We start from the raw sequence: 27,398 nt of genomic DNA on the forward strand, positions 1-27,398 counted from the left end.
TGTATAATGATATAATTCTTCACAGATTTATCAACAATACGATATGGTGAGATATCTCACTCACTTTTTCTTGTCGAGGTGAGATATCGACAACAAAATGTACGGGTCGTATCCGTGTTTGTATCGTAGTGCCTTTTTGATAGGAGCGTTAGGATACAATTCATTGTATTTTAGGCGTAGCGTCTACTCAATGAAACACTTTTATAAGTTGCTAAGGGGCGGTGTTGACAACCCGTCAATGCTTGGTGACTTGCGGTTGCGAGCTTTCGAGCGCCATAAAGTCGCGATCGCGTTCCTTATTCTTACCCGTTGCGGTCAGAACGTCAGCGCTTGAGAACGCTTCACTTACACGAGCCATCCAGCTTCTCAAAGACAATGATGTTTTTTTCAGTAGCTATGAGAAACTAAGAAAAAATATGTGGGATGGTGCCCATATTTTTTACATGTGCACCATAACTGTTAAATGGTATAATTATTGTTTCTTAACCCATCAGCCATCATGACGCAGCGGAGAAACCTATCAAGTTATGATGGTCAGATTTATAATAAAATAATAAAAATAAAACATGAATCAAATTCATTCGAATGCTTTATACTACATTTTATATGTGTTTACTTTTTCTTTCTGTACATTCCTCGACGTTAATTGTTATATGCAGATAACAACTTTATGGTATTCTAAACTGGCAACTTATTATAAGAATAATTATTTAGCAGTTAACTCATTAAGCACTTTTCCACAGTATTTCATCGATCTTGATTTATAAATCCGTCAAAGGAGGTCGGGAGTGTTTTTTTTTAATGTATTTTAAAGTACCGTTTGTTTGTTTCGACATTATTTGTTGTTATATTTAGTTTTGCGTGAGGATAAGTTTTTTTTCATTATATTTCACAATAAAAAATCGTCTTAGTTGAAACGTTTCATGCACCGTTTCAGCGCTCGAATACGTCGATTTTTTTACCGAAATTCACAGCGCCGCAAAGTGAATAATGAATCACAGTGGCGCCTTTGATGGTTTATTCATAAACTATTATGCGCCCTATAATGGATTATTGTTTCTTTTGTATTTAACCCCCCCAGTTTCGCCAGTTTGATGGCACTTAGCCGATGTTTGTGCGTGTCCCGTTTTTTATTGCGCGACGCGAGATCCCCTCGGCCAATTCGCGATAGAGTGGCACCCACTTCAGCGCTACCAGTGTTTAACCGTCCGATATTGATATACACTTGAAAGTTTGTTGTATTTAAATTATGCTACGTGCACCCTTTAGTAAAACAATGTATTTATTTCAATATTATTAAAAATAATAATAATAAAGTGACATTTAAAAACAATAATAATATTTATTTTCAAATTTAAATTATAAAAAACATTTTGTATAATTTGTGTTTAAATACAAATATGGAATTACTAAAATCATCTTTGCCTCTAATTGTATGTTCCAAATCTATTTGATTGTTTACAAATATTTATTAATAGGCATAATCTTTTCATTGTGCGGCCTGATTGAAAATGTTATTTTTGTGTTTTGTGAAAATTAAAAAAGTTGTCGCAACTTTAAAAAAAAAATAGGGATTTTTCACAAATAAAATAATAGGTATTCGCTTTGTGTAAAAGTACTATTTTGATCGTAATGGTTATTAATAAAACTTGAATATTTTTCACTGCGCGATCGTGCAGTTTAAATTTATAATTTCTTCATCGGAAAATACTTTTGCTTCTTTATTGGTTTTTATCGAATATGTAAAGTTTACCTTAAATTTATGAAATATTGATTAAAATTATAAAATAAATTTATAATATGCTAAGTAACGTTTGGAACAAAAAATTTTTTTTTTGCAAAATGGGATTTTAAAAATCATTATTTCAATTTAATGTTTTATAATACTGCTTTTATGTGTACGTGTGGTACACATAAAAGTACGCATTACTGATTTTATGTGTACGTGTGGTACAAAGTGGGTTAGATTGTTCTGTTTAAAGATTTGATAATATTATTGTCTTTATTTAATTATATTGTCATCTATGTTTTCGTTTAATGTGGGAATTAGCTATTCGTCAATTTATGGCGGTACCTCTGCTATAGCTTCTAGGTATCTTGACCCAGAATTGGTAAACGCCACTCTAACCGAATAGTGCTCGATTGCGCCAGGGGTCTTCAATCAAATCGTCTATTTGCATCGCCCGCGAACGACGTCATCAATTTCCGTCTCCGGTGGGGGTCCGCATCATTTCAATCCAGGGTCGGCCAACGCTTCGGAATCGGGGGGTCATTTGCGAAATGTATTCCCGCCACGCATTAGCCCTCTCCGACCGCTGTAAATCTCTGGTGAACGATTGCGACTCTGAGCGGGCCCCATTTGTAAATTGCCTACCCCTTTGCGAGAAATTATCTGCTCTAAACACTGCTTGTAAACTGCCGTTATTTATCGCCGGCAATAATTATCCGCCTTGGCCCCCGCTCTTCGATTAGATTGCCCTGAAAAAATACGAAATGGCTATGAAATAACGCGAGGTCGGACTTTGAAAAAGTGAAATGGCACGTATTATTGCTCGCATTCGTTGAATGTGAAATATCTAGATAAGTAAAAGTTGGTAACCTAACCGAAAACTTGAATTAACAATTACTATAATATATTAAAACCTGAAATGTTACTGATATATTTTAGATTAGGTTCGTTTTTTTAATGAAAATTGTAAATTATAATACAATGCCTCTTGAGTATTTGAAGTACTTTTTTTTACATCACGTTTTAACAACCCTCGCGCGCTTTCATCTCATCATAAATGGGGGTGCATTAGAAACAAACGAGTGCCAAATATAAAATAAACCGTCCTATGTTTACACGCAACGAAACGAGCCCTCTAATAATTGCGCCCCCTTTGGCTAAAACAAAGAAATCCAATTTGCGAATCACTTCACCCATCCGAAGCGATGATTTCCCAGATCTTTCGGAAGAATCACGCTGATGCTGGAACACTTTGGATAATTGGACCGGTCACATGTGCCCGCAATGGTACCGTGAAATACGATCGTTGGCCGTATGTGTGTATGCGGAAATTTACGATTTTAACGTTCGTTATGCGGAAATTAAAACGCGTTAAAGGGAAACAAAACTAAACTCGGGCATTTGCTTAATGAGCTTTCGGGAAGCGTAGCGTGTTCATTGTTTTGTACATTTTTTTAAATAAATAATTATGTTTAGTGGTTCTTAATCTGTATAAGTTATTAAAATACATATAAAGAACCCATTGGACATTTGCTTTAATTAAATCACAAGTTTGGCTAAATGCAATATCACACGCATTAGTGCGACCATTGTTTTAATTAATATTTGATATGATTGTAATAGTTAAATTGCTTTTACGTACACAATATTAATCGAAATGACCCATGAAGTGTAAATGCAGTTAAACTTAAACTAAATATAAGTATTTTACTCTTAATTATGTATCCCATATAGTGTATTTTTTTAGATATTTGATTTATAAACAGCTATTTCTTTAAAATAAAATGACTACTTATTAAATTGCGTAGCGTAAAAATTTGGGGTGTTTACTAATTAATTGATAAAGAAAAAAACGACTTTTAATTTACAATGTTTTGCTAATTAATAAACTGAAATTTATCTGGTAGATTTATTAATATTTTTTTACATATTGTTATTTTCTTTGAAGTAGATGCTAATATATGTATATTTAAAAAAAGTGCAGATAATTATTGGCTTAACACAAAATATACTAATAAACTTTTATTTTTTTAAGTATTAATTGTTTGCCTTTAAAAAAACGCAGAGGTATATTTATGTTATTATGTTATTATAATAAACATTTGATCCAAAATTTCTTCTGGCTAACTTTTAAATAATGCAGTGATAGGATCGATATTTGTTTTTGTAATAATTTAATGAATGACTTAGAATATTCTGACAATTATACTCTATTTAAATGTGAAACGCACTTAAGATATGTTTTAGGTTCTGTGCATAATTTGATATAATTTAGAGGTCGTTTTATCGACCATTTTGAACAAAGGAAAAGATATATTAACCCGTCTCGAAAGTAGGCCACTCCGTGTGGAAGAGAGATCCCGTGATATAATAATTACGTTAATAATAGGAAGTATTGCACAGACCACTTAATCATACATAAATATCGCCGGAAAAACTACTTTTTGTTTGGAAAGGACCCGCGCGCTTGTTTGGTTATCAATCAGATGACCTGACCACCCATCTGCACCATTTTTTTAAAGACAACTTCCTGGACACGCTCTCGAAATAGCATTATAAAATATGTGATTTTATTAAAATAGTATTATAAAATATTATTTTTTATTACTATTGAGAAAATCCTTTATTCACTACCTTTAATTGTATGTAGGTATATTAATATTTAATAACCATTTCGACCCTTAAATATCTACTTCGAATAATTGTCGTTAAATAAAAAAAAATCCTCCCGACAAAGATTGAATCCAATGATGTCAATGAACACGATTGTGCTTACAGAGGGTGCAATTACAAGTTGTCTGGTATAACGGAGTCAGTTTGCGTTGCATCGGGGGCGCAGTCCCCCGGGCTCCCCCTTGCATAACTTCCGTTTCCTCAGCGGCGCTCGCGATTCGTTACAGTGGCGGCATACGCTAACCAAAAAGTCACCAATCACACCGACATTGCGACATTTCTGGAAACTATCAGAGTTAAGTAAACCGATTTAAATGTTGCATCAATCAAACCTTGCCGACAGCTGTCTTTTAATACTTTTATTATATCTGATGACCACGCGATCTCTTAACCTTATTTATGACAATCCGTTCGGCTCGCAAATTGTGAGATCGGCAACATTGTAGCGGTGCTATACTTATATTCGTTGGACGCTTTGTTGTAAAACAAATATCCCGACTAGAGAAAAATCATATAAAATATGTCATTTTAGCCTATCGGACGCCGCCACTGTATTACCCTCCTTGCAAATGGGGCGGGCGTCTGCGGGGTGGTGTATCCACTGAGTGTAGTGTGATTCGAAATATACTCGGAGAGATGTCCCAACATGAACGAAACAAAGAGTGTTTGCGCCAGCATATTGTACCCCGCAGGGGTGCCTTTCATCATCATTAAATCTATTAAGGGACACGTGTTTTGCATGCGACAACACAATATATGTACTATTTTTCTGGAAGGGAAGTTCGAGGGATGCGAGAGGTCAATCTTTGATATCAAAATTGATTCTTTTAAAAATATTATTAGGGTGTTATAAATAACTTGTGCGGCGCTACTAAATATATTTCAACATCATTGAATTAAATTGTAGACTATAAAAAGTTTGATAAAACAAAATATTAATACATTTTCGGCGGTAGATATATTATTATATATAATTAGCACTTATCAATTTAATTATGTTTTCAAAACGTAGTGACACATCACCTGTTAACGAAACGTTTTGACATCAAGGCCAAAAGGTTTCGAAAGTATGTGTACCGGATTATCCACTCAAAGAATAAATACAGTTTCACTGATTTGACCAGTGAAATTATAAATAAATTGTTCGATATATTTTAACTGGCCTAGATATTTAAATTATATTTATAGTTGAAAAATACACATGTAATTAGTGGGTGGTGTTCCCAAGGATTTATTCAATCCCGGGAGCTAGGATTGAAAATACGTAGAATCCTGGAATTTTTAAGTGTTTGAATTGAAAAATAAAGGGGTACTTGCTAAGAATGTCGGCGCCACGCTAAAAAAATAGTTAAAATACAAACCAGTAACACTGCTGGTTTGGCCTTAACGGCTACAACGGCGGCCAACAATTGCTATAACGAGCGGTAGTGAGTGAGCGTTTGTCATAACAGTGAACACCCCATTAATAACTCTCTGCAAGGAATCTATTTAAAACGAGGATTATATAAATTAGCAACAAGTTCAAATAAGTTTTTATTTTTGTGTAATTTCATATTTTTTACGATTTTTTGTAAAAATTATCTATGACATCCATTTCATTTCATAAAACATAAATCTTTGATTATTGTTACATCGGAGGTAGTAATTATTTTTAAAATTTAAAAAATGTTTTTAATTTTTGTACTTTCTACAGATGATGTGGTCAGGATTGGTAACGCATTGGTCTTACGCTTGTCTGATAGATTTAAAAAATGTAACCAGACGAAGAAATGTAAATCTTGAACACAATGCAACGTTAAATGTACTATAACAATGTTTGGAATGAATCAATAATTCCCATACCGGACAATTTTGAGTATAGTGTAAAAATTAGTTTAAATTAAGAGGTATATTTGAAATCTGAAGAATGGGGCATATTTTCAGTACATCTTGTTAATCTTGGTAATCACCGCCGAACGATCCATCTCGAGTAGGTAGACGTTTCGAGACAATCGGACGGCTGGCATATAGCGCACATTGCGCGTATTGCGTTACGCCCGAGTATACTCGGGCGCGTCCCTTTCCGGCCATAAATTCGACTATTACGCCGGAAAAGCGTATAAACGTCGAAAAAATTCGGGCGAAATTTCGCGCGAGAGCACACACTCGCCCATAAACATGTCAAAGTGAAAAATAAAATCTATTTTTCACCCGCCGCCGCAAAGCTAATATACCAAACGCACACACACCCACCTATCCACCCCTCCCACCCCTTTTCCCGCGAACCGCCATTTTGGACGACGCTGGCGCCGCGGACGGTCCATTTTAGAAATTGTGCCATGACTTCTTCTTCTTTTTGTGATACATATGAAGCGTTGAGAATATTAAGGGCGAACATAACACATGTTCAGATATACAGCGTTAATAATCAACCGAATGTAATCATACGTGTAATGTTATTAAGTAGTAGGAGCTTGGGAGATCAAGCATTGCGTGTTGAGTTTGCCATTTCAAGAAAGAGGGTTAATAATATTAATATGAAATAAAAATTACAAGTAATGTTTTACGTGACATTTTAATTTATTGGCCTGCGAAATATGCTCAGATAAATAAATTTTAATTACAGTCGAGTGCTATGATTTAAACTTTAAAGATTCACAGATTCCATGTAATAAACATTCTATTTTAAAATCCATAATGTGCACTTATTGCAAAACTTTGTTAAGATTTGTGGCGTAGATGAAATATTGCATAATCCAACATTTAAGTCAAATACTGTAGGAATGCCTCTGCATTAGAATTATTGCGCAAGCTTTCAGTTGAAAGAAATTGAATGGGAACCAATGGACCGCGCGGAAGCGGCAGGGTGACAATAATTCATCGAGATGGGGGAACAAGCCCCATTTAGTGGCTTAATACGCGCGTTTATTTATTTAAATGCGCGATTTTCACGCTCTGTTGATCATACGTGTGCGTATATGTATTACCATCGGCATTGGGGTTACCAATTTCAAAGCTTTAATGTAATGAGACAATGAATCCTTAATTATTATTAGCTATGAGATTTATACTATTATTTTTATAGTACCCTCTTGTGTTATATACAGTTATATTTTCACTGACATTTTAGTGAAATTATTTCTGAATACATTTTCATTAGTAGATATATATTTCTACTATTGAAATAATATACTGTAAAACGTACAGTTGTGTGCCTTTTTTAAAAAACGTGTTTTTGTTGATTAAGATATTAAAAGATTATTCCATCTGAGTTATTAAAATTGAACCAATACAATCTTACAGTTGTGATTCAAAATTAAAGTAATTTAATATAATTGACTACTACCTTATAAAGGGACAAACTAGGGTTCCTAATTATTGGTAGTTTTTAACTATTCGAATTGATATTTAATAAAAATGGACGAAGTATACGAATATATTCGTATTTTTTTCTCGGTTTTTACCGATATTTTTTAATTTAACCAATTAGTGCAAAAAATCAATTATTTGCCTGTAAAATATTATTTTATTTAAACGTTTTAAATTTGATAAAATATGCTGTGCGAATTACTGACCAGTTAGGGCGTCAAAAGAAAAATGCTTTAATTTATTATTACATACATTTTTTATCAGGGATGACATTTTAGCTTTTTGAAATCACCAGAATTAATGCGTACTTTTATCGAATGTTTTGTACATTAATAGCTAATAATGATTGGAACGAATGTTCGGGTTTTTTATACGGATTTGCATATAAATAAAATAACTAGAAAAAAATTAACCGCGATCATATTATTAAATTGCATGAAATAATTTTTTGCGAACTTCACAAAACTTTGAGACGCACTTTATAACATTTTGTTACGTTCAAAGAACAAATTCTGCGTATTTCGGTCATAATAGACACAACCAATAAACATTCAATTCACAAATGTTTTTCGAAAGTGTAAAAGCATTTTTTTCTTTTGTCTCGCATTTCGAAATAAAATAAAAGCACATAAAGTACCATGCATTTTGGAGCAGCACTAGTCACTTGGGTATATTGAGAGAAATAACGATTACCTGTTTTACTCAATTATACAAATTGATTAACTTAAAGATTTTTTCAAATTTTATTCTAAATACTATAAGCGAATATTTTATCAATTATTAGAATACGCATATAGTGGAAAATCTGACGAATAATTCTATTTAAAATTCTAGCGTTTAATAATGCCAAAATTTTTAAACCCACGCCTAAATAAATTGATCAAACCCAACATGATCTAATGACAATTCTAAAACTAACTATATTTTCTGAACTTTAATTAGCTCAATTTATTAAGGTTTGAACAGCAAACGTTTCGTAACTGTAAAATTGAGTTTCAACGTCAACGTCAAAATTGTAACAATACAATTACACTGATATTGATATTGAGTTGGTGAAAATATATTTCTACTAGTGAAAATATAGGTTCTGTAAAAAAATACACATTCAATGTAACATATACACCAGTAATACTAACGGTTATAACTTGAGAGTATGCTCTTTGTTTTCATTTCTAATTGTGGAAATTTCGTTAATAATTTTTGTATAATACTTTGAGGAGCAAATAAATATAGCATTGATAGAATCTGATTTTAGGTGAATTTTTAAGTCTGGATAAGAAAAGATTCACAGGAAATAGGTTTTTTTAAGATGATGGGATTAGTGTTTTGTGATCAATAAGGATAAATAACTTTGTAACAAGGGGAAAAATCTTTATCTATGCTATCAGATACTGCATTCGCTCGCAGCACGCATTTCCGCCGACGGCATCGAAAAAGGTTAAGACTTCTTTTCGAGGGGGTGGGGTTGGAAAATGTGAAAATTGCAAGGAAGTACAAAATGAATGTAATGACGTCACGGATCCGAACGGACCAAACAGCCGGAAGCTTTTAAACCGACTCGGCGATGTCCAGGGACGGTCAACCTTCGATCGGCTCCAAATTCTAATCGCCCGGCAATAACAATAGTTCGAGTCCGCAATCGACTTAACGGCGCAATAATGACCGAGCCCGTTTAACGGCGCTCCGCTAACGATTTACCGTTTGTAACGAAACGGCAGCGGCTGCGTCGATAAATAACGGAAACGGTTCGGCGCCCCTGCCTCGGGAAGCCGAACATTAACACAAGACTTATGTAAAGCTATTAACACGTGATTTAGCCCCTTAAGTAGCCATCTTATTTTATTTGCCCCTTTTTTCGGAAGGGGGAAATTCGTCATTTATCTGACCGTAAGTGCGCGCGATTAATTCGATGCGCTTTATTGTTATTTTTCATCAATTATTTCTTTAAATATAATTGAACTTTAGTGATAAACATAAAACGTCACAATGAGAATTCCTCCCTTTAAAAATTGTCGAGTATATACTGTACTATGATATACGTACATATGGAACACCGTAGTAGGATTTTTCTATTTTTGTATCCCTTGGTAACGATCGTTCCCACTGCGACTCGGCACCGACACGATTTTATTGCTTTTGACGTGAATTTTTGACTTCTGAGAAGTGATAATTGTTTTTGCGCCCTCCTATTGACCAAAATTCGGTTTGAATATACTTCGACCAATTCTCTTATATCAGAAGTCCGTAGTAATATCGGTAAGGATAGCTATCATATTTTTAAAACAGTGTAATATTCAAATGCAGACAAACTATCAGTACTTCTTCCCTTGAGAGATGAGTTGGCTTAATTTGTATTTTATACTTGACTTTATGAATGTTGGGTTTGGATAATTCGTGTAGGTTAGGTTTGGGTTTGAACAGCAAATGTACGTTTCGCAACTCTCAAATTGAGTTTCATAGACATTGCAGAGCAGCATTTAATTTCACTAGCGCCTTTCAGTTAAAGTATATTTTCCTTAATAAAAATATATATTTACTGATAAAAATGTATTTATTTGGATTTCATTAGTGAAAATAAAGTATGTAAATGTATATATTACTACATACATATAGAGAATATGAAATCATATAATTTTATCAGATAAATTATATTTTCACTGGTAAAAATATATTTACTGGTGAAAATGTATTCGGATATGATTTCACTGAAATAATGTATTTTAAAACATATTTGAGGATAAATTCGAGACTGTTTTTTAGATTTTCTTTGAAGGATAACCCGAAAATTTGTAGTCTAGAATCAGGGTGTTTTTTTTAATGTTTTTATTTAATTACGATTCATAGTATGTAAATAAACGACATGCCACGACATTTTTCTGGCCACATTCAAGGGGATTTTCTGGCCAAATGACGTATTTTAAAAAAAGTATTTAGTAAAATAAACTTCTAGCTTTGCGAAGTGGGCCGCATTTTAAGAACTTGTAGGCCGCGTATTTGCTGTAGTATCAAAAACACCAGATGAATGATTATTAACTATTATGTATTTTAATTTATAGCTGAGACCGGTTTTTAAAAATAGCGCATTTTTATAAATAAAAGTTCTAGTCTGCTGCTAGGACCCGAACCCGTACCTTTTATGTTATCAGTCCAGATCTTACAGACTACGTTATTTCGCCCATTAGGAAACTCATTATTATTTTAATGATTTTAAAGAATTGTCAAAATATCAAAGAGATAAAAAATACATTTGTATATGGGAACTTTACGATTTAATTTTTATACTTAATTATATTTATTATAAATAATAAATATATAAAATAAAAAAAATATTATAATCGAACATAAATGTTTTAGTTCTAACATACAAACAACCATAAACGCTTAACAATCACTAAACCGACAACCGCAAAGACCCTAATAAATTAACCGCCGGATTAACTCGGGTGTTTTTACGATTAACAGTATAAGTACTTCCCCTCCTACGTAGTATATAATTTTTATTTCATTTTTTTATTTCACGCAAAATTATCGTACTAATCTAAATCTTTGCTAAATTTCGTTTCGCCGAGATAAATTGCGCGAATAAAAACGCCAGACGGAACGTATTTAATATATACAGCGGCCATAAGTCACGCCGCCTGAATATATAATTAATAGGGGGGCGTTAATAATTTTTCCCGGCTGGCAACATTGTTCATTGCTTAACCCTCCCTTTGCCATTACAATGAAAATGTAGTCAGTTATTCAATTTGTAATCTATATAGTAGTTATATATTTATTTTTTAAAAATATTTTTTCTCTCACAACATAATCAATTAGCGAACTTACTTATCGGTTTCGTGATAAAATTACAGAATCTTTACTAACAAAGTAGTTTCATCCACAAACAAAAATATCTTGGTCAAAAAATTTAACCACTGAAATTTATTTATATTTTATAATAGTATTTTCTTAAATCATTGAAAGCTAAAACAACATACGGCAGATTTATATTTGAGATTTTTTCTACTTATGAGAAAACTGTATTTTTTTGCTTAAGAATCCAGTATCCATTATGTTAGACATCTTATGACAATTCGTTACTACCTCCATAATATGTAGATACGTCGCGATTTACAATCTTATATCTAAAGATATCGCTTTTTAGCTGAAAACGGCCATCGGGCCCACCGCGGAGCGCTTTCGGAAGCCGTATGAGTTAAGCCATTATTTGCCAGGTCAATACGTATGTGAGTTTGAGTGTTTTATGAGTTCCGGGGCATTCCTCCGAATTGGCCCCGCAACCGCCCGCTTCGGCCCCGCAGCAGCCACCCCTAAGACTCTCCTCTCCTTCTGAACTTCCTGACTCGGGTTCCCTTCCGCACGGTTATCGCCGCGCGAAGAAACGGTGTGAAAAATATATTAAATATACGACGAATAAAAATGTCCGAGGGCAACGCTTTGAAGCAATAAAAGACATTTTCAAAAGCGGCTCGTTCCGTGTACACTTTGTTGATCTTGTATCGCGGCATGATTTATTGCCCCGAAAAATCTTTACTTTATGTGCACCCCCTGTCTGAGAAAAAAACCCCAGCCGGGGGACTTCGTTATTATTATGTAATACGATTTTGATAGAAACATATAAATAAATATAATATTTATTTTATTTTATTAATTTATTTAGCTAATATAGCTAACATACATATAAAACATAAACATAAAATATAAAAAGACTTGATATTATAATTTATTTGTTAATGCACAGGGGTGTTTCTTCATTCCATTTTGGAAACCCGCTATATTTTTATTTTTGCGGATTGTCCTACAAGTAATATTAAACAAATTCACACCTCAGTATATTATTCCCCTGGCCGTACTCATTTTCTTATACCAAACTATCCTTAAATTTATAGTATTACATCTATGTATAATACATATTTATTTATTATTAAATACTAAATCATTAATCTTCAATATTTATAGAACATCCAACCATTCTAATCTATAAATCATTTAAAACTATTCTATAATTTTTGAACTTAGATGATTGCGGACATAAAAATTCCACCACTTATGAGATAAATGTGTTTATTTTGAAAAAAAAAAACACTTACATCTCTTATGGGCTACGCTATTTTTCCAGAGTGAGTAAACTAATGCATATTCATAAGCTAAAATATTTATAGAACGAAAAAAGGGACAATAACCATATTATAAATATATACAATTGTAGAGTATGAATTTTCTGTATTCTGAAACACAACTGGGTCGAAAACTTCTGCTTTACAGTTTGGCTGACTTAATACATAACAATCTATATATATATATATACATATACGTATTGTATATTGACATTGTTTTCACCTGAAAAAAATAATTTGCGGAATTTTCGTGTCTGCAATCAACTATATTCGGAAATTTTTCTGTGAAGGCATTTTTTGTGTTCGCAATTTTCGTTTCAGAAATAATCCGGTCAAAAATTATGGCTAAATCTAGTTATTTAAAGATATATTACAAAATGTTTCATAATTAATATAAAACATAAATAATTACGTATTAAGTTAACACATATTGTGTTTTTTCTTTTTTTTTTAAATGATGTCTAGATACAAAATTTTTATTTTATTTAACATTAATAGAAAAACGCGCCTTGAATAATTTACACGAAAGCGGACATAATGTTTATTAAAAAAAATTATGTAAAAGTTTTAACCATAGTTTCTCAACCTTTTTTGTGTCACGCCCCATTTTAATGCCTCAAAAAGCAATTTTACTTAACAATTCATATTTCAGTACTAAAATTCCTAAATTATGATGTAAAAACATTATAAACTCTAGTTTAGCCTTTTAACTGAAAAAATCTAAAGAATCGGAAATTAGGTTAAAAATTCTGCGATTACCGACTCTGATTCTGATTAATCGTCCCATTACTAAAATACATATTTACCGGTAAAAATTAATTTGGATATTTTTCACTGAAACGTCGGTGAAAATATAACCATGTTGTTTTTTATACATTCACTGTAACATATATACATACGTCATTTACTAGTATTTAAACATATGTTTTACTTTATTTGTTATGATATTAATATTTCAGTTTAATTATACATAACCTTGGAATTCTTTTTATTTGTAAAATTATTTATATATAATTTGCAATTATATTAATATTATTTATATATAATTCGCAAAAATAACCATAATATAATAAGATTTAACTCACGGCTTAACAAAACTTTCCTTTGTATTGTAGTTTTCCTAGCTAATAGTTTCAAGAAAAAATGATAAATTCTGTGCTTCTCAATTAGATTTTTATATAATCCTTTTCATATTTAATTTAATTACACGCTGATTTCTAATTTATATAATTATTTTAGTTTTATTTTTAAATTTCAACAAAATTTATCAACGAGTAAATATACCGTAATATTTTTTGCCATAGATAATATAATTAATGTGTAATATCACACGGGGATTTTTAAACTGTATTATTTGAAAAAATTCATTTACTATTTATTTATTATATTTTTTTTCAAATTTCAAGTAACCCTTTGTATTAATTAAATGATTTTTGTATGTATATGTTTTGAGCTTATTTATGCTCATTATAATTATGAATATTTTTTTATACATATGTTTTTCCTAGAAGGTCACGTGTTTTAAATATGGTATTTTGCAAAAATTATGTTTAAATTTGAATTTTTACTATACTCTATTTGTGTTAACACAGCCAGTTCGAGAGCTATATATTTAATCATTATTCATAATTGAAAAAGAGATTCTATTTCGATACGCTTTATAGTTTATATTTAACATAATTATTAATACAAAGATGATTTCTTAAACTTGTTGTGGACAAATAAAAAACATGTCATTTTGAAAAACACACATCCCTGATTCATAAAGAACAACAAACATATTTTAAAATACAAATATTTTTAAAAGGTTTCACCGTTTCGGAAGCCCTCGTCTGCACGTTTCAGGGGCGCTCATTTATTCTTAACCCACTCAAGTGCGACTTCACCGGCCATTAACTCGATACGTGCGGGTTTGATTTAAACCCCCTGATTTTTTCGACACCGACGATTCTCGACCCCTGGATTTACTTTTTATTACCAACCCTTTCCAATTAGACGCCGCGCGGTGACCGCTTTCCAATCTAAACAAAATTGCGAATTTCGCTCCGGTCTTTCCGCCGATGCCCTCAGGTGCCGAGTTTCGAAACGGGGCGCGACATACGGTGCCATTGTGGAGAGTTTAAAACCGACACATGAGGCAGGCGCCCGGGGCCAAATTGGCCAAATCACAAACGGGGATATGTTGCATTTTGAGGCCTGTTGACTCATTGTGGGGAGGCGGTGGGCCGTGGGCTACCGCAATACAGAGTTTTTTTTATGATTTAAAGGGGTAAGTAAGGGTAAATAATGATATAATACTAGATCTACTTTTATACACACCGTTCATAAATATTTTATTTAACAAATCGACTTGTTAAATTTTAATTGCATATTTTTTTATATTGAGCCATTTATCTTGTCCAACAACACAGTGTAGAAAGTTGCTATGAAAATAATACATAAAGACAACTACTCTTATTTTGTATTGTGTAGTGATAAATTACACCCTTTCTTGAAATTACCTATTGTAATAAAAATCGGGTGTTTAAATTGAAGCCGCGCAGCGAATTTTTTTCCTATTTTGTTCAAAATTTTCTCCGCTCTTTTCACGATTCCTTCCCAATTAAACGAACCCCTCTGCATTATTGACCGTTTAAACCGCGCCAAAGAAAGATGTATTGTCGGACGTCTTTAAGAGCGTATCTGTAATAGCTCACTTCCTTCCGGTCCCGGTGTGGAGGAGGACCAATGGACGATGCCGGAGGCCACCCCTCGCCGAACAACTCCGGGGGCGTGGCGCACTAAATTCACCCTGACTACATAATGGATGTGTTTCCTTTAAATATATTCACGGGATTCGGCGCCAAATTGTGTTCGATATATTTTACATGGGAAAATGTCTAAAATATGAACGCGCATAACAAGTTACGGCGCCGTAAACCAGGCCCGGATTAGATGGGATCCTTAAATGTTATGTGGCTACGTAAATAAGACCGACCCCCGTGGATCAATTCGATCGTTTACGAATTTAATACATCGCCTCGGGTGAGTATCCGATTTGAATTTTAATTGCGGCATATGCTGTAAACTGTGGGTTTTTGGATTATGTGCTACATGTAGACAATTGCGGGGAAATGTTTACATTTGGTGTTTGATTTGGTTTCGTAAACGAACAACACGGTTGTCGGACAAATTATAAACTATAAAATCATCTTTGAGGGTTGAACATATGCGTTTGAACAATACTTGATCCTAATAATTCACAATCGGAATATAGATATAACAATAATATCGTTTTGATTTTGTACTATTATTAACAGACAATATTTTTTCATTTTTGTGTTGCTCTTGATATTTTTTCATTTTTTCTCAAATGCGTATGAAGATGTCTATCTACCTTTCATATGTGATATGAGCGCCAGAAAATCTCTTTTGTTTGACTTTTTCAAAAACGAAAAGAATTTGCACCGAAGCCAACTTAATTATCAAAAAGTGCTTAATTTAGCGTCACCAGACTTTCATATATTTCTGAATCTTGAAAAGAAACATAGAAAGGGTACGATTTTCGCCAACCTAAAAAGTTATAGTAATTTAGTCTGCTGTATAATGTATAATATATTATATAGCAAATCAAGACGAAGTATGTAATTAAACCGGAATCATGGCATTACCAAGTATAAAAATAAAATAATAATGAATTTATGTATCACTTTGATCTAAATTATTGCATTCTGTTCTTCTGGAAACGTGTCCAAATAACTCAAGTAAGCTCAATATTTTAAAATAATCTTTGGGGAATAAAATTATTAACGAACACTTTATTTTCCGCGAAAATAACTCGACAACATAACTTAATAGTTTGACGGAACATATATGCGCTAATTTTAATATGAAAAAGAGTACGCGTCTTTTAATAGTATATGAAAAATGTGGCATGATTTGATTAATAAATTATACAAATACAAAAACCCCGACTATCTGCTATGCTTAATACGCTCATACATGAGAAGTAGTGGCTATGTTGTTTCACTAAATAATGAACACTCGATACCGCGTAAAATTCCAGCTGGAGTTCCTCAGGGAAGTTTGCTTGGGCCGTTCCTCTTTATCTTGTATACGAATAATGTACTAAATATAAAAATACTCTTTTATCTATTATATGTACGCTGACGATGCAGCTATTTTAACAAGTGCTTACTGTTTTAAGCCAGTCGCGAATAAATTACAAACATCTTAAATACATATTTTAAGAGGTGTAAAATTAAAATCAACCGAATTAAAACAGAAGCTATTATTTTCACAAAACGTAGACAAACAAAGAGAAACGTAAATTGGAAAACAAGCGTTAAATACCTGGACTCCAAGCTTGAATTTAATAAACATATTTTGGAACTTCGCTCTAAAGGGCTTGCCGCCATGCGACACATAGACTGATATTAAATATGATAAAAAAATCGCGCTAAATGAAAATATTTTCTTTCATTCTTGTAATGCAAACTTTTTTGAGATTAATAAAGCATTTTATAATTTGTTAGTATCAAGTATGTATCTAGAAGCACCATAGGTATATAGTTCCATATAGGGATTGCAATAATACCGCAATTTTCAATACCGGTATTGACATTATTATTATTTTAATTAATTTACTGAAAAATAACCCGTACACCGCTCGCATAATACATCATATTTATTGATTAGCAAATTTATTTTGATTAAAACACTCATTGATTATAAAAAATATATTTTCGAAAATACTGGCAATAAATCTTTCTTTTTTGGAATAACAAATCTATGACAACACCGTCAGCATCATTTTTTTATCCTCTTCTGCTTTCAATGCCATCGAGATATCGTTAAAAAAATATTTTCGATACTACCGGTATTTAATTTTGTAATACCGGTAGTACCGAAGATCAAGTTTTGCCTCAATACCGTTATTAACGGTATTGAAATCCCTAGTTCCATCGCATCGATTATTTTTATTTTGAATTAAATTAAACAGAGCTCCATAGTTACTCGGAACTGTTTGCTTTTCTCGATGAATTGTACTTATTACTTTATAACTTGTGTATTCATCGCTATGATGCATTATTATATTTGATCATTAAAAAAGTTTCGCAAGGCATTAGCGAAACAAATTGATACGATCCATTAATCAAAATGACTAACGATCTTCCTCCAACGTATTAATTGCCTTAACAGTATATAACTATACTTTCATTTTGTTTAAGCACTCAATGCAAAACTGGGTAGGTACATATCGTACTTTTTTTGAAATTACAAAAAATGCTAGGTAACGACGCCTTAATTGCGTCATTACGTCGCGTTTCCAATTAGTGTCGCGGCACTTGTGTAGTGAAGTGCGACACCTTATTACAATCGCCGCGTTACCTCATCACTGCAGAGCGTAGCGGAGTGTCTCTGAAGACTCTTCAGTTATGAAGAAAATGACACAAAAATATACACATTTTACTCGTATATAAGATAACATACTGTAAATACAGAGACAATTGTAATACAACATTAAGTGGGCTTAGGAAATACCTCATTATTCTAACGCGTAGCGAAATTTTTTGCGATTTCCGCTCTAATAACTGCTCTTCTTACAATATATACTAGAGAGCTAAATTTAATTTCGATCATATATTTAAAACACGTCGATTTAGGACACAGCGTCATTGCAATGGGCACATCATCCGTTAAACATAATAGTTGATACGTTGATTTATTTACAAGAACGCGTTGAAAAATCATTGTAAATTCATATTATCAGAGTAAATAATGTCATTTACTTATGGAAAATAATTTGTTTATAATACGTAATTAAGTTTTAAAGGTATATAAAATATTAATGATCTGCTCGAATATTGTTGTATTTTATAAAATCAGGCAGCATTCTATATATAATTTTAATCAGGTTATTTTTTCACTCGTTTCACTAACTTTGTGTGTTGTAAAATACTTAAATCTCATGTATTAATTCAGTAGTGTACTAATTGCAAATTATCAAGCACAATTTCGCATTTTAGCAGAATGGTTGTAAAAATAAATAAAAATCGTTGTGCAATTTAAATATCAACTACTGATTAGCGACATGTAATGAAAATATAATATTAATTATATACATTTATAGCCCACTATTTAAACTGTATATAGGTTTCTATATCCGGTGGTTTTAGTTCAGTATACCCACATAGTAATGTTTGTAGGTAAATTAAATAAAGAGTTGTTTATTCGGCAATCGTCTACATTTTCCCGATCGCCCTGTGCTAGTGGTAGTAGCGCAGATCGTACCGGAAGGAGATTAATTCAACTACATCTGGCGAGAAGCAGCGGCCACTACGGCCGTAATGGCCGAAGGAAACATTTAGGATAACATATCTTGTTATACTCCATTTTCGCTGCTAAGTGTTTCTTTTTTCCCATTTCCATCTTCGCCCCCTTTAGGGGGTGAGCGGCGGTTAGTACAAAGACTCGCGGGGGTGGGTCGCGATTGTTGGCTCCGCTGAATGCGGTCTTTTAATACGCGCTGACGTAATTTATAGCCTAACCATACACATACACAAAAACATACTTATAATGTATAAGTAAATAAAAAGTATATAATTTATAATTATCAATGATCAATTCGAGTCAGACTGAGCCGCTATTTTAACATATTCTACGTGTATTATTTGGGAGTGATAACGTATTAACCGAAAAATTAAATAGCGTAGAAAAAAACTCGCTAAAAGTAAACGTCATATACGACACAAAAAACTACCTAGTACAAAGTGCAATATTTTCTCAAAATAAAATTAATATATTCTAATTAAAAATATTTTTTCCGGAAATTATTATGTTTTACGAAAAAAGTAAATGAACACATCATATCTCCACTAATCGCACCGCGCTTTTTTTTGTTGCTGGTTGTTATATACGGTACTTTAAATTTTGAGTATACCGTAATTGATTTGGCCACTGCTCTAAATTGCTGTTAATATTGTACTTTTTTCATACATAATACAATTACACGACAAATACAAGTTTTGAAACGTGTAGTGAGAAATTTTACTATTTTGCTCTTACTGTCATTTAGATTTAAATTAATAATTTCGTTTATTCTTATTATTTATAAAAAAATATAATATACAATATGTTATAATTTAGAATTAGTTCTTATATGACGCCGTTAAATATGAGTGTTGCCATTTTTTGACCCCTTTTCAAGCGCGTGTTGCCAGCTACGCGATCGGCGACCGGTCTGAGGGGGTAAGCCACACTAACGAGCGGAATACGAGAGATTTCTGACCGGCTAAATGGAATCTTGCCCGGTTTTATGGCTTCTTTATACTGTAACAACTATCCACCGTTCGCACAGGGTGTCCCATAACTATATTAATTATTATATATTGTATGAAATACAGCATTTCAATTTTTTGACGCATTGTCGTACGCCGCACGGTGATAACCTTTTTTAAAATCGTGAGATTTCATTTGATTTTTTTATTTATTCAATCAAGTATATTTGGTGGCGCTTAATAAATTACCATTTTACTTGAAACTACTTAGGGACGTCATTAGTCTGGTGGGGGCATTTTGTGTTATATTAATTTATTTCATACTCTTTAATTACTTTTAAAAAAATAAATAAATTTAATAAATATAATGTTTTTATTTATTATTTCAGCGCAGTGTGACCGTTCGGTGACGAGCATTCCCACTGCGGTGGCGACGGCACGATTTTATTGCTTTTGACGTGGATTTTTGACTTCTGAGAAGTGATAATTGTTTTTTGCGCACTCCTATTAGTCAAAATTTGGTTTAGATATGCTTCATTTGATTCTCACTTAGTGGTAATATTGTTATAAAAAGTCTATATGAACGCTAGATAACCGGCTTCGACACCATTTTATTGCTTTTGATGTGGAGTTTTGACTTCTGAGACGGGATAATTATTTTTTGCGCCCTCCTGTCGGTCAAAATTCGGTTTAGATATGCTTATTCTATTCTCACTTATTGTTAAAGTAAACGTTAGATAACCGAGCGTTTCCAATGCGACGGCACGATTTGATTGCTTTTGACGTGAATTTTTGACTTCTGAGAAAACATAATTGTTTTTTGCCCTCTTCTATTGGACAAAATTTGGTTTAGATATGCTTTGGTTTAGATAAGTCGTAATATTGTTATAAAAGTCTTAATATGAGCACTAGAAAACCAAGCGTTTCATTTAATGAAATACTATGAATCTTAATAAAGTGGACATATTGAAAATACGACTCCTAAAAATGCTGAAATGACGTCCCTGAAACTACTGAAACTTAATATTAAATTTGTTCTTAATTTGAATATGAGCAGCAATCAGTTTCATGTTGAACTATTTGAAGTTAGTCGTAAAGGAATAAATAAATAATTGATATATGGTTTCAAACTTGGCTATATTTATTTAATAAATATTTTAATATTTTTTGTTTATAGAGGTCGAAAAATATAAATATAAAACTAATTATATTTTGCATTGATATAAAATATCTTCAGAACGCAATGAAGTTCGATCCGTTTTAAATCAACAGAATTCGCTAGTAATTCCGTGCAGTTGACATGTCAACCGCATGACACGTGTTACTTTAAAGTTATTATTTTCCCACGTTATAATTAAAAAATATACAATGTCTTCAAAAACATACAACAGTATTCATATACTGTTGTACATAATTATATTATGTATTTTTAATAAATGATAACTGCTACTGTTTGTAGAAAATTTTCTATTATCATTTGGTTATACCGAGTGATATTTTTATCATATACTTAGAAATTTTTGTTTGTTTGTTCATATAGTTGGCCGTATACGCAAAAAAGATCAATGTTTCCTTATTAATGTTGTTAAAAAATGCAATTTTATGTTTATAAATCAGTTACTAGCGTCATATTGTCCTACGTTATGTTATGTTTGCTTAATACAAAAATTCAAAATTTATATACCAATGCGTATCTGCATTATATTATTATACTTCGATAATATTAGCTTTCAGCATCCATAAATTGTATCGAATCACATAATAAAAGCATAAAAACTCGCATGGAAATCCATCATTTATATGAAAAAATGCTCGTTTTTTTAACATGTATAATGTATTCGAGTTGTATAATTTATACTCACATACATACATACACACATGGGTAAAAACCGCATTCAATATGCATACGTGTGTGAGTGAGTGCCCTTCTCTCTTTGTGCGTTCGTTAGTCTGAAAAAGAGTATAAATAAATTTTGTAGTAACAACCATCCATTATCATCATTGTTCAATCTATTATGAATAAATCCAATACGTCACCTCACACCGCCGGAGAGGATGGAGCAGAGGGCCGAAGAAGAAACCACCCCTTTTCATCCGCCCTCCTCGAGACGGTCTTATATTTTTCTCAATTGAAACCCGAAAAAATACAGATCACTGCTTAAAGCAGCTTAAGGAGAACCGCGGGGTTAAATCGACGATTCGGTCTTTCTCAAACTTTCCTAAAAATGTATTTTGAAAAGTTTTATTGTATGTCAAACACGACACAGAATAGATTCAAATTAAAAATATTTCACTGGTGCGACAAAACATTTTTTTAATATAAAATAGCGATTTTTTTTAATAAATGTAGAACAAAATATCGATACGTGGCTAAGACCAATTAGGCAATTATCGTCGTTGATTAAAATTAAAATTGTAAAAATTACATATCCTTCCCATTTTCTCAGCGAATATCTATTAATATTATTTGTGTACAAGTCCTAATCCTTTTTTTCACACGTATTTTACCAACATATAAAACCACTACACAAATTTATCTTTAAAATAATGAATACTATTCGAGGTAGTGAGAAAAAGTATTGTAAAGAAGAGTGATAGTAATATAGTAAAATTTATCGTCTCTCGGCCCAATAATTTATTAGCAAAATAAATTAATATTTTTTGTGGCAAAATTGTATTTAAATGAACAAATTAGTAGATTATAAGTAACATTTTGTAAAATTTCTCGCTGCAGAGCAGTGGTGCGTAAACTTTTTATTTCCAAATCCCCATTTTTTAAAATTTTCTTGTGACCCAGGAATAGACGTTTTTTTTCGTCAACGTAGTTGAAGTAAATTTTTTGTGAGGCTTGTGCGCTTATGTTTCTGGCTTGTGAATGGTTTTATTTATGAATTTGATTGTAAATATTTTTTTATTGTAACATACTTCGCTTACTCAAAATTCATGATTTCTTCTATGTTCGAATCTGTATTGCAAACGCGTCATCCTCATCACGTGTCGTTTTTCCAACAGTCGCTAAGAGACTGAGAGAGTACACGATCCTTCTGTGTTCTGTGTGCCTCTGCTGCCGTTACAGAAATGAATATAAATTTTGATAACATAATTTTATTTCGCTATTTTGCTGCTACTTGATTATTATTAAATATGCTTTATATGTATTGTAAAATATATTTGTTATAACTTTGCGGTCAAAAAAAATTTTCTAGACCCATGCTTTGCGTACCAACTGTTCATTATGTGTACATTTTTTTTAACAAATGATAATTTTTTTTGCAAAAAAAAATTAAAATGACCACATATTTAATAGTTTCGAAATATGACGTGAATTACGATTAAAGAAAACATACGGGTATGATATTTTTTATTTTTATGTTTATAGTCTATTTTTTATTATTTTTGGAAAGATAAAATTTGACCCTTTTTGAAATGATTTTAGTTTAATCGTAAATTTATTACGATTTAATTGTTTGTATCATATCTTACTTAATTCTTCCACAATTTCATGATTATATAACATTTTTTCTTCTTTTAACGTATATTTTAATAAACAGAAACAAATGTAACATAAAGAACTAAATGTTAAAACAAATTTATAAAAAAAATTGCTATTTAATGTTATTTTCAACTATTCGAATATTGAAAAGGTAACGATAAAATATTTGTTATAAAGAATTGAAAAATACAGTTTGAATAATGAATAAAGTTTTACATATGTACACATATTTATATGTTAACAATGAAAAGCATCAATTTATTTTAATTTAAAAAAATAATAGAGTACTTTAAATCAGTTTGAGTTAAATTTTATTAACATCTCCTGCGAAAATTTCAACTTGGTGTGCGTAATAAAATTTACTATGATATATTAATTTAGACAGACTAAAAAGTAAATATTATATAATTTGCACTGAGAAAGTCCACAGAAAAGTAAATGGTTTTCAATTCAGCAGTTGAAATTTAGGCGCTTTCAAGGTATGCGATTGTGTTCATTTAAAGAGCACGTAAAACGTTGTTGTTTAATAGTTACTATAACTAATTTTCAACCAAATGTTTTTACCTCGATACATAAAATAAATTAAGTATGTAGACGTTAAAATAAAGGTAAAAAATAAATTTAATTTAACTCAGAAATAAGAATAAATGGCATTATCAAAAGCTTTCGTTTTCTGCGCGAATGATTAGGAAATCACGAAAAGTACGATCGTTTGTCTGCTAAAAAAGGTCCATCGAAGAAGATATTTATTACCTGAATTGGGAGCCATACTAAAAAGTTCGTAGTATCAAATTTTAGTATAACTCGGCTGGTTTGAAAATACCCGACGAATTGTTACAAATGTTACAAATACTGGTAACCTATCCGCGCGCTATTAACCCTTTCATGTAATAAATGATGCGATTATTTTTCCCTTTTTCATATGGTAATTCTACAGACGCGCGTATCGATAGATATCGTATATTTGTATATTCGGTTCGTTCGATTGGCAAAAGTTGAAAGTCAATTTGGCCCTCGGTCGCGCATATAGATTGTTATTTGTCCGCTCGCCGCGCGTGTATGTCGTATATACAATTTTATTTCGATTTCGGTTCCAGTTCGGGGAAAATTTATAAAAGTTACCGCCGGTGTGTGTCAACATCTGTATCAATTTCCCCGAGCGACGGGGGAAAACTAATTTCGAAGCGATCATAGAAAAATTGTATAGAAACGCGCCGCTTTTCTATTTCCAATATAGAGACAATGTTGCGACGTAATGGATTTTTTATTATATATTTACACATATATCTATTTTTATGTTACTACGATAAACCTCACTGTATGTTATTAGTACTTATAAATTCATATGCATTAACACTCACTTATAATGAAACACTATAAAAAATCGCAATATCAATAGTATACATACATATGTATATACTACAATATATTTAATATTACACAGCATTGGATATTTGCAAAATCATTTCATTTTGCAATAATTACGATTTTATTAGAATTGATATTCTACACTACATTGGAAATAACACTAAATATTTATTTTGATAAATATGTAAAAATTCTAGAAATAATACGTGAGCTCTTTCTCATAATTATGCAGTGTAATTTTGCAGTCATAATGGACGCCGTAAAAACTGGTAACAGTTTATTTTAATAGTATATATAAATTATCACATATTGGTGTTGAAAATCGAAGAGTCTTCACTGCATTGTCGAGTTGAATTGTCGTAATGTGTTCTTGTGATGATGCTGGATGATTCGTTAGACGAGTATCGTCTGCCTCTGTCTGCCTGCGTCTTCGCCGTGTCTCGAGACAACTCTGGCGAATCGCGGATGAGGATGTTGGCGGGCCAACTGCATCTCTTTTTGGACACATCCATGGAATATATTCATATATTCAGGCATTAAAAGTGAAACTGCCTAGATGGCCACTTCGGCGATCGTTAACAAAGGGGTAGAATAAAAATCTTCTTTACTCCCTTTTTACACAAATTAAAAAAATATTTTCGGACCATTTTATATATTTAAAATAATACCTGCACGACTATAGATTTAATTTTTTGTTAAAATTCCACTTACACACATTCACAATACGGAAAAAACATACACACGGGTTACAACTCCTTCCCCCCCTCCCCCCACACACATAAGTCGCTCCCCACTAGCGATGGGGTTGATACGACCACTTCAGAAGCGGAATTCCCATTATAGACGGAATACACACATCAATTCCGCATATAACGATATTGCTTATTTACCGGGAGGAAATTGATACGTGAAATCGCGTAGCAAATAATCTCTGAAAGATTGCCCCCATAAATATTTATTTATTCGCTTTCTTTCCCAGTTATGTTCATATACCCGTTTATTTATTTTCATATTCCGACCGTTGCAAATCGCATATATTCAATTACTGTTTGGCTTTCGTTATAAGCTCTGTGTATTGATTTTATTTTTATATTTATGTTCATAAACCAAATGTTTATATGCGAAATTGGTTTGATGACCTTGCGTATATTGCGCATATTTTAATAAATAAAAATATTAGATCCATACTGTGAATATAATTCAGTCAATATATATTTAGAATAATTAATATTAAATATTACTTAATATATTGCGAATGGAAACATTTTCATTCCTGCATGTAACAGTAAACGATCGCAAAAGAAGGAATGGATTTTATTTGTTATTAAACGAGTCTGCTCCGTCCAGTGACAAAGAAAAGCTTCTTTTCTGAAAGTGGAAACCGACACTGCCAGGACCGAATTAGACCGATTTGAAAATAGTCCTAATATATAAATAAAAAAATATATTTCAGATATATAGGTAGTATAATATCTACGTTCATTTTTCCTTTAATTTTGTTATAGTTTTTGTAAATTTTCAATATATGAACTAAATTTTTATTTGACGAAAAAAGTGTTTTGAAATTTTGCATTTTTTTTAATTAATAAACATTTATTATACATGTTATCAAAAACATGAGGTAAACTTATTTATTTAAATAAAAGTTTTGCGCGTTATCTATGTGGGATATACGCATTATTAGTTTTAATGTATACAGTTGTCTCTATAAGCCATATTGTTTTTGTTATAAAGCTAATGTTGAAAGTTGGAAGTTGTAGTAAAATATCACCATTATATAATATTATATATTCCATCAATAATTAATCTTGTTAAAAGTTGAAAAGAGTTGACCTAAAAATGGCAATCAGGATGACATGTTAAAATGTCACGTCGCTACTGTTCACCGTTTTGGAGAAGTTCTTTTGACCCACATGTATTTTCTGTTTTTTAGTATAAATAATACCAAACACTGTAGACTGGTAATCTCTTAGTCATAGAATCGCAAGTATTAAATTAAATTTAAGCTGTTCTCTAAGTCTGTCTAAATGTGTTACTTGTATTTTTAAATAATTGCTGTCATAGTATTAGTTTATATACACACCTTCGCCGCTTATTCATGCTGGACTTAAGTCAATAAATGCATAATATAATATGCACACCGTTCCAGGGACGTCATTAGATTTTTATAGTGGGTAGTAAAAGTTCACCAGTCAGTGGTCGTTTTTTTAATAATTCGATTTTATTCAGATTCATAGTATTTCATTAAATGACTTTTAATGTATTAAATTTTAAAACTAGCGCTGAAATATCGGCCGGTAGGATTTTTTGCATAGGTAGAGTGGGCCGATAGTTTGGCTATCTAGGACTAAAAGGGCAAATATTATTTTACTATGATATCCTACTCCGATAAAACCGGAATCGGTACT

At 31.9% G+C, this 27,398-nt stretch overlaps 1 protein-coding gene and 1 long non-coding RNA gene across 2 annotated transcripts in view; one reads left to right on the forward strand and one right to left on the reverse strand.

Moving 5' to 3' along the window:
* cutlet (chromosome transmission fidelity protein 18 homolog) overlaps positions 1-27,398 on the forward strand; it is a 48,630-nt gene that overhangs the window by 16,850 nt on the left and 4,382 nt on the right. The window lies entirely within an intron of this gene.
* On the reverse strand, positions 2,264-17,020 carry LOC148226834 (uncharacterized). The gene is made up of 2 exons (XR_015812086.1): positions 16,901-17,020; positions 2,264-2,478 (listed from the first exon to the last, which is right to left on the reverse strand). It is a non-coding gene; the product is annotated as an uncharacterized LOC148226834 (long non-coding RNA).

This window comes from Plectrocnemia conspersa, unplaced genomic scaffold (assembly GCF_051122295.1).
Source record: "Plectrocnemia conspersa isolate PC_06_02 unplaced genomic scaffold, ASM5112229v1 ptg000013l, whole genome shotgun sequence".
NCBI lineage: Eukaryota > Metazoa > Arthropoda > Insecta > Trichoptera > Polycentropodidae > Plectrocnemia > Plectrocnemia conspersa.